Raw genomic sequence first — 13295 nt, forward strand, 5'->3', positions numbered from 1 at the left:
AAATCGCCATCGTCGCTAGTCAACCGAACATTCTCTTGTCACTTTGGAAAGAGTTGATAGGATTTTAATAATCATCATAATTATTATTTATTAATAAGAATTATTAATTATTATTATTGTTATTATTCCAATTTTACAGATGAGGAAATCATGGTCTACTTTAATTAAGCCTTGAGATCAGAGTCTAAGATATAGTTACACTAGCTGGTGGTAAGTGATAACACCAAAATCCAGTGGCTTAAATTCCTCTCTCATTTATACTAAATCTAGATGATGACTGTGCTCCACGTAGTCATTCAGGAATCCACATCTCTTTTATGAGATTCCGCCATCCCTGAGGCTCTCAGAGTCTTTCTATTCCAACTGAGTATGGGGAAAATGTCAAAGGGTTCCCTGAGAAAGGAGTTTCAAAGGCTTCCGACCACATCTCACTGGCCAGAACTAAGTCATGGGACCATGCCTAACTGCAAGAGAGTCTGCAAAAACGTGTTTGGCAGAATGTCTCAGAGAGAAGGGAGCCCAGAACATTGCCACTGCCTCAGAAGGTGATAGAGTCTCTGATAATGCTCTAGTTTCTAAATCAGGCCACCACATAAGTAGTGATTTCAGTAACCCATGGCACACCTATGAAAATGCCCAAAATGCAGAGCGCTGACACCACCAAATGCTGACAAGGATGTGAAGCAACAGGAACTCTCGCTCATTACTGGTGGGAATGCAAAATGGTACAGCCATTGTGGAAGACAGTTGGCAGTTTCTTACAGACCTAGTCATACTCTTACCGTGCAATCCAGCATTCATGCTCCTTGGTATTCACCCAGTGGAGCTGAAAACCTATGTCCACAGAAGAAGCTGCATGTGAAAGTTTGCAACAACTTTGTGTGTAATTGCCAAAACTTGGAAGCAACCAAGGTGTCCTTCAGTAGGTGAGTGAAAATAAACAGTGGTACATCAGACAATAGAATATTATTTATTATTCAGTGCTAGAAATAAATGACCTAGCAAGCCATGAAAAGACATGGAAGAACTTAAATGTGTATTACTTAGTGAAAAAAGCACTCTGAAAAGGCTATACACGGCATTGTTCCAACTCTATGACATTTTGAAAAAGACCATTCTATGGAGACAGTAAAAAGATTAGTATTTGCCAGGGATTAGGGAAATGAAGAGATGACTAAAAGCCCAGAAGATTTTTAGGGCGGTGAACTATTGTGTATGATACTGTATGGGAAATACATGTCACTTATACAGTTACAAAAGTCGGTAGAATGTACAACGTCAAGGGCAACCTGACTGTAAACTATGGACTTCGAGTAGTAGTGACGTGGCCGTGTAGGTTCATTGATGGCAACAGAGGTACCACTCGGATGGGGGAGCTTCATAATGGGGAAGACCAGGCATGTGTGGAGGTAGAGGGTCTATGAGAAATCTCTGTACCTTCTGTTCAGTATTGATATAAACCTAAAACTGCTCTAAAAAAATAAAATCTATTTTTAAAAAGGGGGGGAATGACTCAGGGAAGGGTAAAAACTCAGATCTGCACAGGTTAATTTCAAAGAGCCTGTGAGATATTTGAATGAGATTGGATTCCTAGTTCAGGATAAACTGGAGCCAAAGTGGGAGGCACTGTGAGCCCCTCCAAGAAATATAAGTCTAACTGGTCTCCATTCTCAGTCTTGAAAGGCATCACCCGAAGGGCGATCAGTGGGCCAAAATGGAGCACATCGGATCTGGTCTCATCACCCCTGTGTACTTTACAATCGTCCCAGCCAAGCAGAAGCATCGCTACGGAATGCCACCTGCTAAAACAGCCAGCGGGACATGTGGCTCAAGTCTCATTTATTTCAAAATTCTCCAAGGGGAGAGAACAGCAAGAGCCTGAAGTCTGGGAGCGCGACGTCCATCCTTCCCTCTTCAATAGACTTTCTCCTTTGCCTCCTTCATAAAGCCGCAGTACATTTGAGTCACTCGTTGGACTTCCCTGGTTCCCTCATTTATCAAACTCACAATGAATAGAAGAGATGCCAAGGGCTGCAATCGTATAAAGAAGCAAGGGGGTTTGATCTCAGCATGGGAAGTAAAGGTTTCCGGCAATCTGAGCCTGTCTGAAGGCAGCTCTGCCCTGCTCAGAGGAGCCTGCAGGAGCTGCTCTGCTCAGCTGAATCTGAAGCACAGATGTCAAAGAGATGTCAGTGCCATTCTTCCTTAATGATGTGTACAGCAACTCCTACTGCCCCCAACAGCCAACAGGCTCAGTTTCTAGAGCAGGGTCATTTTTGCCCTCTGTTCCTCACGAGAACAGCTCTGCCTGAATCCTGGTTTCAACTCAGCCAGCTAGTGTAGACCACCTACTCTGTTTGGGCCTTGTTAGCACAGTGGTAAGATGTCTGTCCTCCAGAGGTGCGTCTACCAAGGGACGTGCAGATGAGGGTGATGACGATGGTGATGTGATAACCGCAGCGTTGCAGTTGATGGTGAAGGTGGGAGTGGATGTTTATGGTGTCCAGGTGGCATCGGGAAGGAGGTCCAGGAACACTTTAATCCAACTCTGCTGCTCCCCACCCCGCTCGAGTTCCAAAGCAAGGATGCTGCCTGCAAGGAGCTAAGCTGAAGCAAGGACGCTCTTAGTACCAACAGCTCCTCCCCTCCTCCCAGTTCCCTGAGAGTAGCACTCCCTGGCTAAACCAGAAGTAAAGCAGGCAGCTTATGTTAGAGGCTCTAATGAGCCTCTCCCCCAACGGACCGCCCCACTTCCAAACCTGCATCTTGGGTCAGCTTCCCCTAGGGCTGAGCCACAGAGAGAACTAGGCCAGGCTCCTGAGTACATTCACTCACACAGCTTCCGGTGGGGGGAGAAAGCAGCCTGCCATGAAAGCCAGGCACCGACTGAGTCTAGAAGGCCAGTAGGCCATGGAGAGCCCTGGTTCTCAAGAATTAGCATCTCCTCCTTCTTGGTTGGAGCTTGGAAGGGGAGTGGTGCCTGGGGAGAGCACCTGGAAGGATTCCTTCCTCTACAGCTCTCCTGTTGTACACGGTAACGCTGCTGTGCTGTGGGGTAAGATCAGACATCAGTGGGGCAAAGCCCTCCTTGGTGCACACCCAGCACAGGAGGGCTCTGTGGGGGGCCCTGGAGTCAAATTCCTTCCTCCACAGCTCTCCTGTTGTACACGGTGAGCCAGTCCTCAAGCCAGGGCTCTAAGAGACCCCATGCCTCAGCCAGCATTACAGCTGCTGTGCTGTGGGGTAAGATCAGACACCAGTGGGGCAAAGCCCTCCTTGGTGCACACCCAGCACAGGAGGGCTGTGTGAGGGGCCCTGGAGTCAAATGAGGGAGCCGTCAGTTTACCCAGGAAAGTGATGGGGTGAAGCCACGTCACTGGGTCTCCCAACTGTGATTATAGAAGGAGCGTTCCTGGAGGGGAACTCTGGATGAGGCAGGGAGTCCAGGTGAGCCCCTCCAACAGCAAGCCTACCAGAATGCAGAAGCACACGGTGTGTGGGACCCGGGCCTGGAACCAGACCTCGGAACAAGCCAGGACCCAGTTGTCCAACAGAGGAGTTCTGACTCTCTGTAGATGCTGGGGATCCACATCAGAGGCTTTCAGGAAGCAGCGATACCATCCCACAGATGAGCAGGCAGTGTGGAGGCTTGGAGAGGCTGCAGGCGTGCTGATGGACAAGGAAGAGGCCAGAGAGAGGGCTTGACAGTGTGAGGAGCCCTTAGAGCCTGTCCAGGAGGAGTGACTGTTTAGATGACAAAGTGGGAAAGAAAGGGAGAGAGAGGATTCTGGGGGATAGTGTGGGGTCCCTGGATGATTGTGCATCAAGATAAGAGTCAGAGGGAAGGAGGCAGGACTGCACAGAGGGAGGGAGGATGCATGGGCACGCCAGGACTGCCCAGCACTGGCTGAAAAAGGAATGCATGGCATCTGCTCTGGGGCGCATGTTTGCTACCATTTTAACACCTCTGAATGTGGAATGCATCCTACGATCGATGGTTCCAGGAAGTCATATACGATAGTTTACTTGGCAGCATGTTCTCATTCTTAGTGGTGCATCAGAAACACGTCTTCACAATCAACGTCATCTTAGATGATACAAAATGGTCTTGATGAATTGGCGGAGATGGCTGTGGGACACATGCACGTCTGGAACTATGAGTTCTCCTCTGCTTCGTGGCATGTGTATGGCTTTTAGCACAAGTTCCTGTCTTCCTAGGACTCAGTGTCATTCTCTCTGAAGTGGAGCTAGGAATGCATGCAGCAGCTTTTGCTCAGAGTGAGAGGAGCTGGCCTGGGCTCCCTGTTAAGCTCAGGAGGTCTGGTGTGAAAGCTGCTCTAGGATTAAACCATGTTATAGTCCATTCTCCCTCTGAGCGCTGTATGCATTGCCTTTCCAAGAAAAAGTCCCTCGACAACCCAGATGCCCATCAGCTGATGAGTGGGATTTTTTCCTAACGTGCATCTCCATATGGTGGATTTGTAGTCAGCCTTCACGAGCACCTAGCACTGGTCCATGCTGCAGCCCGGATGAACCTCAACAGCGGAGGACCACATATTACGTAATTCCATGACTGTGAAATGTCTAGAAAAAAACAAATGTAGAGACAGAAAGTGGATTAGTAGGTAGAGGGTTGCCGGGGGTGGAGGGTTGAAGGGTGATGGAGAAGGAGCGCAGGGTTTCTTTTTGGAGCAACAAGAAGTGTTCTGAAATTGAATGGGACGCAATTGCACAATTCTGTGAATACGCCAAAGTCACTGAATTTATACTGTAAATGGGCAAATTGTATCTCAGTCAAATGCTTTTTCAAAAGTCATTCTGGGGACCAGCAGATGGTGTAACAGTTACGTTGCTGGACTCCCACCTGGCCTACCATGGTTCAAGTCCCATCCTCAGTGGTTTAAATCTCACACTGGGCGTGTGTGTGTGCATGCCCAAGATCCCAGGATGAGAATGGAGGAGAAGGCATTACGGTATGGCCATCCCCCAGGGGTGATTTCTCACTTTTCCTCTCACTGTCTTTGTTTCTCTCTTTCTGGAGAGCACACACACCCGAAGCCAAAATCCTCTAATAAATGAATAAATGAATAAATGAAAAGCCACTCTGTCTGTGTGTTAGAGGCCTTCTCTTTCTCCCCAACTGGCAGGTGAGTCCTGAACATTTCCAGGTATTTATCTAATCCATGGAGTTGGGGCATAGGAGGGGGATCCTGGAACCCAGGGTGGAATCACAGCTCTCATGTGGAGTGCTGGCCAGTGACACAGGAGGCCTCCCAGGGAGAGACATCTCAGAATGAAGGGCCCATCTCTCCTCATCACCCTCCCACCTTGCACTTCCCACCCTACTAGGGAGTCGGCTGCAGTGGAGGGCTCGCGGCAGAATGTTACAAAGGGAGAAGGAAGGTCTGCAGCTTTCTGATTCTCAGCTCTGTCCTTGGGCAGAGCGTTTGTGGCCATAATGAGGCAACAGTGAGGGTTTTCTCTGTGGTGCTGAAGCCCAGCTGCCTGGACTTGAGCCCCAGGTCTCCACCTCCTGAGTGACTTTGGATCCCTTACTTGGCCCCTCCTGTCTCAGCCTTCCTCTCTGTGACAGGAGGACAGAGTACTGTCCTATTTGGCTCTGCCTGTACCCCCTTGCTGTGGTGGTCTTCTTGCCTAAGTATTCAGTATTTAATGGAGGAAAGGTCCTACGATGACAAGAGTGCTAAGGTCAATGAAAAGCATGATGTGGCCTTTGCCCATGTCCCTTAGGGACGCCTTCCTCGGGTCCCTGACTGCAGAAGACCTTTCCGTCTTTCTTTGGACATTTATTCTGTTTTTATTAAGTAGGGTTTTTTCTATTTATATTTTGTATTATATCACAATTCTTTTTTTTTTTTTAAGCTTTTGGTCACCGGGCACATGCACTCACTGGACAGAGAAGAGAGAGAAAATGAGAAGGAAAGTGGGAAATCATCCTCTGGGGGGATGGGCATGCCACAGTCCCGTCTCCATTCTCCTCTCAGGATTTAGGGCATGCATAAACATGCGCCGGGCATGATTTTCAAGCAACCATGCTTGGGACTTGAACCATGGTCAGCCGTATGGGAATCCAGTGCCCTAACCAGAATTCCACCTGCTGGCCCCTATTTATATAAATCTTTATTATGACTTGTCATTCTGTCATCAGACTATATACTCCATGAATTCAGGTACCGTGAGCGCTGGGTACACAGCTGTGTTTGACTGAATGAACAGATGAATGAAGCTTACTAATTTTTGTTCTGAACAATGTCTGTCCCTTGCTCTGTGGCCTGGCAGGGGTGGCACAACAGCAGAGCAATGCTCTGCAATCTGGAAGCCATCTGCAAGATCAGGGTCTGGTTCCCGGGTCACTCTGTACACAGGAGAGCATATGCCTATGCCTGTGGTCATGGCGGCGGGAGGCTGGGGGAGTGGCACCATGCAGGACCCTGTTGAGGGTGCTTGTCTTCCTCTTGACAAAAATAAAATAAAATAAGCAAATATTTTTTTTTAAATGGGGCCAGTTACATCACCGAACTCCCACATGGCCGCCTGTGGTTCGAGTCCTAGACCCAGCTCGAAACTCATACTGGGTGCATGTATTTGTGTGCCCAAGATCCCAGGAAGAGAATGGAGAAGGAATTGCAGCACAGCCGTCCCCCCTGGGGGGGGGTGATCTCTCACTTTCCCTCTTACTGTCTCTGTCTCTGTCTCTCTCTCTCCTGCGAGCCCATGTCCCTGTGGCAAAATTCTCTACAAAAAGAAAAAAAAAAATAAGCACTTTCTCCAGCTTCTGGCCTGAGGGTCGCAGTTTTCTTCTAGTTCCCCCAGATAAAGTTGGCCTATTAGGCAGAGTCGGCTGCACATGACTCTCTATGGGAGACTCTACGTCAGCTTCAATTCTATTTCTCTCATTTTACCTTCATATTATTGAGGCATATGTGATAAAGTAGTAACTATAGCAGATATATCTACATTTGGGAATAACGTTTACTCGAGTTTCACCCTAACTCACTTATTGAAAATGACATCTTCAAGGTCTATCACCTGGAAATTTACCTAACCCTGGAGTTATTTTTTCTTGGTGTGCATTTGTAAAGTCCTTGTAACCACGGCTGGTTTGTCCATCCATTCATGTGTTTAATAGATCTCTGTTAGCAGCTACTCCGCAGATGTAGTCGGCTATTCAAGATGGGAGCACTGATTGGAACAGAAAGAGGCCCTTCTCTCCTCCTCCACCCCATCCTTACCACCTGTGAAGAATTTTTACTGACAGCCTCTTCCTAGAGCCTTCTGAATCCTCATCTTGTTCTCTCCCTTTTCTCCTGAATCGCTCTGAGAAACTTAAACATCTTTTCCCTCCGTTAGGCGGGATAATTCACTTCTCTCCAGCTTCGGCTTCATCTAACACTATTCACTTCACTTCTCTACACCTCTTGCTTCATTTAACAAGATCATTCTTTCCCTCCCTTTTTTTTCTTTTGAAAGAAGTTGTAGTTATAGATAGAAAAACAAAATGCTTTGTTGCATGATTATTTGTCATCTCAGGACTTCAAATCTTCTTTATGGATTTTTGTTTCCCAAGAGAATGTGGTAGGAAGGAATTTCTCAGTTGTTTTATCCACATTTATCCTGTGAGTTTAAAAAAAAAAAAAACAACTGGAGGGATTACCAAAGGAAAAGAGGTGTCTGTCCCTCTTTTGGGCCATTGGATTTGGAAGAATGCTGGGGGAGAGTATAGCCATTAACAAACATGACAACTGAGCGGCTTGCCTAATCAAAGAGTTCATTGTCAGCTTCAGGAGAGGCATGATCCAGCAGCTCTAACAAAATGACTGGAGTCTCTTACACTTTGGCTCCCTGAGAATGGTTTCAGTCTCACAGGTTCATGACTGAAAGGTGCATGCCAGTAATATCCTGGGTCATGTGCTTCCATACTCAATTTGAGTGATAAGAAAGAAAATCTGCCTTACTAATTAATGACCTAAAATGGTGGGCTCTGACTGGCTTGAGTTGAGTTGTGTACTCATTGCTAAACCTATCACTGTGGCCAGGCTTAAGCCTAGAAAGACTCAAGTCTGTAGTCAGGGTAGAATCGATCCCTCCTGCACTTCAGCAGCTGGACATTCAGGCATACTTGGTAACGGGGACTAGAAAAGCAGCCGATCTACAGACACCTATCGCAAGTCTCTTTCAAGGGCATGGTCTTGGAAGGCCACATCAGCAGATAGACTTTGAAGTATATATGGAATTTCAGAAGGCAGAATGGAGGATCAGGAAAATGAAGAGGTTTGGAATGTGTTCCAAGTGGAGAGAAGAACATAGCCAAAGGCCCATGGACAGGAACACAGAAATCCCTGGGGTGAAGGAGAAGGAAGATCTACAAAGTCTGACCAAGTCTGATGAAGACTCGTGATCTGAGAAAGGGAAACGACAGTGAGCCTAGAAAGCTGTGGGAGCCCTGACCAGATGGCTATGGAGACGGCCTTTCTCTTGAGGGCAATGAGAAGCCCTTGAGGCACTGTGTTCAGGACAGCAGCATAGTCAGGGTTAGGATTTAGGAAAATCACTTGGGCAGAGCTGAGTGAAAATTAGTGGGAGAGACCAGAGGCATTGCAGAGGCTACCAACCCAGCTAGTAAAATCTTCCTTGGAGAGATGCAAACTGTTTTCTTGCCCCAGCTATTGGTCAGAGATGTTGGACTAGGAGCCTAAAGTCTCCAAAAAGCATTGGATCTGAGAGTCACGAGCAGAGTAATCCAAGGCATTGGACCTGGGTACACCCTCCAGCTCTGGTACTTCTTAGCTGTACGACATGTCAAGTCCGCTAAGCTCTCGAGCCTCAGCATACTCAGGACATGCTGGCGTGGGTCCCAGATCCTGTAGCAACAGGTCCTATGTGTCCCACACAGCCTTGATCTGCACAGATGGACAAAGCCAAGCAGACCCAACCACCTGCTGCTTGTCAAGATAGGCCGAGGGCAAAAGATCTCTTCTTGGCCTTCCAAGACACATCACCCCTCCCGAGTGTCCAAGACATTGTGGCTAACTACTTGCCCCTCAACACCCTATTCTTCCATCTGACTTGCCTAGACCCCAGGCTGATCTGAAGCAACTGGTCTTCCTTGGGTTGAGGTAGGCTATTTTTTTCTTTTCAGCTCATGTGTCACTTTTATTCTTTTAAAAATGTTTTTTCCTGTTGAGATGTGTGGAAAGATCAAGGCCTAGCTTTGAGAAGCAGACCTCACCACTTAGTAGCTCTGAGACTTCGGACAAATGTAGAGTTGGCGAGTGTCACACGAGAGAATGTCTGTGAGATGTCCCACACATATAAAGACAGAGCACTCAAGCATTGGCACCGCAAAGAGCAATGAGATCCTGTAAAAAACAGGCCAATGATTCACTATCTTAACACAGAATTTTATTCCTCTTTCCAGACAGTTCTTAAGTGTCAGAGCGGGGACTAGGTTGCTGGCCTTCGGAGGTGGTTGACTATGTGGCAGAAGCAGAGACTCACCTTCTCTTGGTATCAGCCACTTGGACAGTAAGGGAGAACAATAAAACCATCAGGGAAGGATGAGAACAGACCCTGGGCAACAATGGACCCAGTTTCAACTCCATCACCTTGGGAGAAAGGAATAAATTTCATTGGGCACTAATATAGGTCTTCCATTTAGGTTTTCAATAAACAGCTGATAATATTTACAAGATACTCTTTTCCAAAACAAATCAGTAGAGAACTCCAAGGGGCAGCAGAAGACTACAAGAACATTCTTTAGATCAGTGAAAATTGGTTTGATATCATTGGCTAATTTCAGCCATCAGCAATTTCTGTTCTCTAACTGATGGCCCTGTCAGCTTTTCCTAGCTTATGTTGAGAAGTTATATCCAAAAATCTTTATGAAAGAGGGTTCGAAAATTAGAAATTTAAACACATGGACCCTTTGAAGAAATCATAGGCCTCAACTCTCAGGTTCAAGTGCCTGGCAAGATAATATATTGGGTCGTTGAGAAAGTCATGATGCATTTTTGCATAGACAAACAGAAAAATACATCATGACTTTCCTGATGACCTAATATAACCCAAGATAACTCACTAGAGCATTCACCAAGGAGATGATGCAGTGGGGAAGAAGGCATGGGCTTTGGCATCAGGCCGAATTTGGTTCAAAGAAGGAGCCAGCATGCCTTTGACAAGCCTCTTCTCTAGGCAATCATCAACAAGGATGGGGTGGGGGGTTGTCCATTCCTCAAGGGTCTCGTCTTTGCAGGATCCACATCCAGAGATGATACTGAACAGGAGTTTCCAAAATATCCCTGTAGCTGAGAGACTTCCCACCCTCCACCCTGGTGCTGACAGCCTCCACATTACATACCTTGGGGCCATCAGAGACTGAAGTCATCACATCCTTTAGCCTGATCACATTAGGGCTCCTGTGGTCCTCACCAGTGGAAACTGTTCTCTGTCACACCCCGCACACTGTTGTGCCTGGGGGCAGGTGGATGTTCTCCTTGTTTCTCATGACCAGATCCCCTTCCTCCCTTGGGTCACCCCAACTGACTTAGCATATCAGTAGACTAGCCTCAGTAACCACCTCCTGACCTTGTGCCATCTGCATCCATTGCTCCTAGGCTACTTCTGTCCCTCTGCTCAGTGTCTCTTCTGCCAAATACTTTAGTAATTTAAAAGTCTATATAGTTGATCCTAGAATACCCAAGTATCATAGCCTTGATTTCGGTCCCTCCTTTGATCTCAAGTTTGACCCTATGCCAGCTGCTTCCTTCCAGAGTCATTTCCTTCTCTTTCGTCACCCTAATTGTAACCATAATCCTCCCAAAATGTCACATTTGACTACCTTGTCTCCCTCCCCTCTGCCTTCTTACTTTTCAACCCACTCCCTCTAATACTCCAAACCTAATAACCTTTTACCCAACAAAGTTCTACCATCGTATCAGCTTTTCATTTTCCCTGACCTTTGGTAAGACCACCTCTCCTCTTTTATGACCCAAGTACACTACACTTAAATGTCATGGCCAATCATTATTGTTCTTCTTTTATGACATTCTCAACTCCTATTATCTGAGATATGTGGCTTATTTTCAGTTTATTACAGCTTGAAGATTAATTGGAAGGTCAAAAATTGCCTGAACTTCCAACATCTGGTTAACTCTACATGAAAGACATTTGTTGATTTGAGGCCTGTACTAGTTTCCCATTGCTGCTATAACAAATTAATACAAACCAGTGTCTTAAACAATATATATGGATTCTATCATAGTTCTGGAAATCAGAGTATGAAGTCTAATTTCCTGGACTAAAACCAAGGATTTAGTAGGGTTGGTTTCTTCTGGAGGCTCTGGGCATAAAGTCTCCTCCCTCACCTTTTTCAGCCTCAGTGGCCACTGTATTTCTTGGCCTGCAGCCCCTTATTCCATCTTCAAAGTATATCATTCTAGTGTCTGCTTCCTCCTTCTCTGACTCTGCCTCCTCATTTGTTCCTTTTATAAGGAGCATCGTGATATACCAGCCCCACCAAGATACTCTCCCCATCCAAAGATCCTTACCTTAATCACACCTGCAAAACCTTTTAGGTCATGTAAGGAAACATTCACAAGTTTCAGGATTCAGGAGAGGGGAGCATTATTCAGCTTTCCACAAGGACCAAATGTCACTAATCTTCCTATGGATCGGTCAGTGGCCTTCTAGTTCCCTTCACGCTTACGCAGGGAAGGAAGATGTTGGCCAGCCCCAAGGTGGGATGGTTATGCCTGGTGATGTTGAGAAGCCTGGCCTTTATGCTGACTAGAACTGGGAAAACTGGGGAAGCCTTACTTTGGCTCACAGTATCAGCCATAATAAGCGAGGGTACACTGATGGAGTTCACCATCTCTCAAATCTCAAACACTTAGAACAGGAAAGATCTGTTTCAGGCTTTATGCAAAGTCCAGTGGGCTCCAGGCCATCTTTCCATAGCACATGACAGTCCTGGTTGCTTTGAACCCATGACTTGCCATCCTAATAAAAGATCTTCTCCACATCTGCCACAGCAGAGGAAGAAAGATGGGGATTCAATAGCTCAGCCCAGAAGTAACCCTGTCACTTCCATTCACATGCTATTGCCTAGCACTGGTCTTCTTTCTCTGCCAGCTGCAGGAGCCCAGGCGCAGAGTTCAGCATGCCTAGCAGAGGAGGGCTAGGCCTTAGCAAGCACCAGCAAGGGCCACCACACATGCCAAGGGATACAGGCCAGCTGGCATTTATTTGTGGATGGGGCATCCAGAAAAGAGCCTAGGCTGTCACAAGAGCACTACAAGCAGGCACGTCACTCTTCTCCCCCTCCCCATTGTTTTGACATCCAAGACCGTCAAACTTAGACCCAGGAGGGGAAAAGAGAGTTTTCCTTTATCTTCAAATGTCACCATTCTAATTATGCCCCTGCCTTTCCCTGCCAGGGGCATGAGCACAAAATCAAAATTATCTAAAGAATTCAAAGAGGAATTTCGCCTTCAGACTCTAAATGTGCAGAGTTCTTGGATTCCCACTTCGACAAGGCAGATATGGTTAAAAAGATGAATGCTTGCTTTATGGTACAAAGTTCAAAACAAGTGAATTCACAAAGGGAACTCTTGGCAAAAGCTCCGAATTTGGAATTAGATAGACACGGGAGGGAGAATTTCAGCTCCTCCTTGTCACTGCGATCTCCATGAGATGAGTTCGCCTCTCGGAACTTCATTTGCCAGCTGTAACATAAACCCTGAAAGGTGTACATGAAGTTTGGAGATCACAGGTGTCCAGCCCGTTCTGCTTCTCTGCACTTTCTAGGAGGCATCTCTGTCCCATCCTTCCTGTTCTAAGTTTATAAACCTACGAGACTGGCTAGTAATCTGCTGGACAGTGAGCAGGACACGGTGGAACTTGGCAGCAAGGTGGACTGAAGGACTAACTGGTATTTCTCTTGTCTTGCTTTTTCTGGGAGCCCTGGTCCCCTCATTGGCCCAAACAGCTAGGGTGGATATCCTGTGGTTACTGCTCCTGAGAAAGAGACCATGAGCTTGCTAAAGGCTAAGCAAGTCCTTTAGGTTCAAAAGTTGAGGCCCTGGGGGGAGCACACAAACTTCTAGACAATCCAAAGAAATGGGAGAATATACAGAATAACTAGATCCCTGCCACCAAAGCCAGATCAAGAGTCCCTGGTATGGAAGGAGTAGTTGGGAAGAAGAGGGGAGAGTTTAGAAGTTGGTGGGTCTCTTGGGAGGCTCCCGTGCCCTGCCCTTCTCTGGATCCTTTCTGAC

The 13295-nt window shown here is 46.8% G+C and overlaps 1 long non-coding RNA gene across 6 annotated transcripts in view; it reads right to left on the reverse strand.

Moving 5' to 3' along the window:
* Positions 1-1828: 1828 nt before the first annotated feature.
* Positions 1829-13295, reverse strand: part of LOC102490105 (uncharacterized) — a 76255-nt gene continuing 64788 nt past the window's right edge. For 4 of the 6 annotated variants that reach the window (XR_336048.1, XR_336046.1, XR_336043.1 and 1 more), the window contains 2 exons: positions 3474-4584; positions 1829-2592 (listed from right to left, as the gene is read on the reverse strand). This is a non-coding gene — a long non-coding RNA (uncharacterized LOC102490105). Of the gene's footprint in view, positions 2608-3346; positions 4585-13295 lie in introns of all 6 variants that reach the window. The other 2 variants (XR_336047.1, XR_336045.1) reach the window with 2 other exon arrangements.

This window comes from Tupaia chinensis, unplaced genomic scaffold (assembly GCF_000334495.1).
Source record: "Tupaia chinensis unplaced genomic scaffold, TupChi_1.0 Scaffold000612_1, whole genome shotgun sequence".
In the NCBI taxonomy this organism is placed as follows: Eukaryota; Metazoa; Chordata; class Mammalia; order Scandentia; family Tupaiidae; genus Tupaia; species Tupaia belangeri.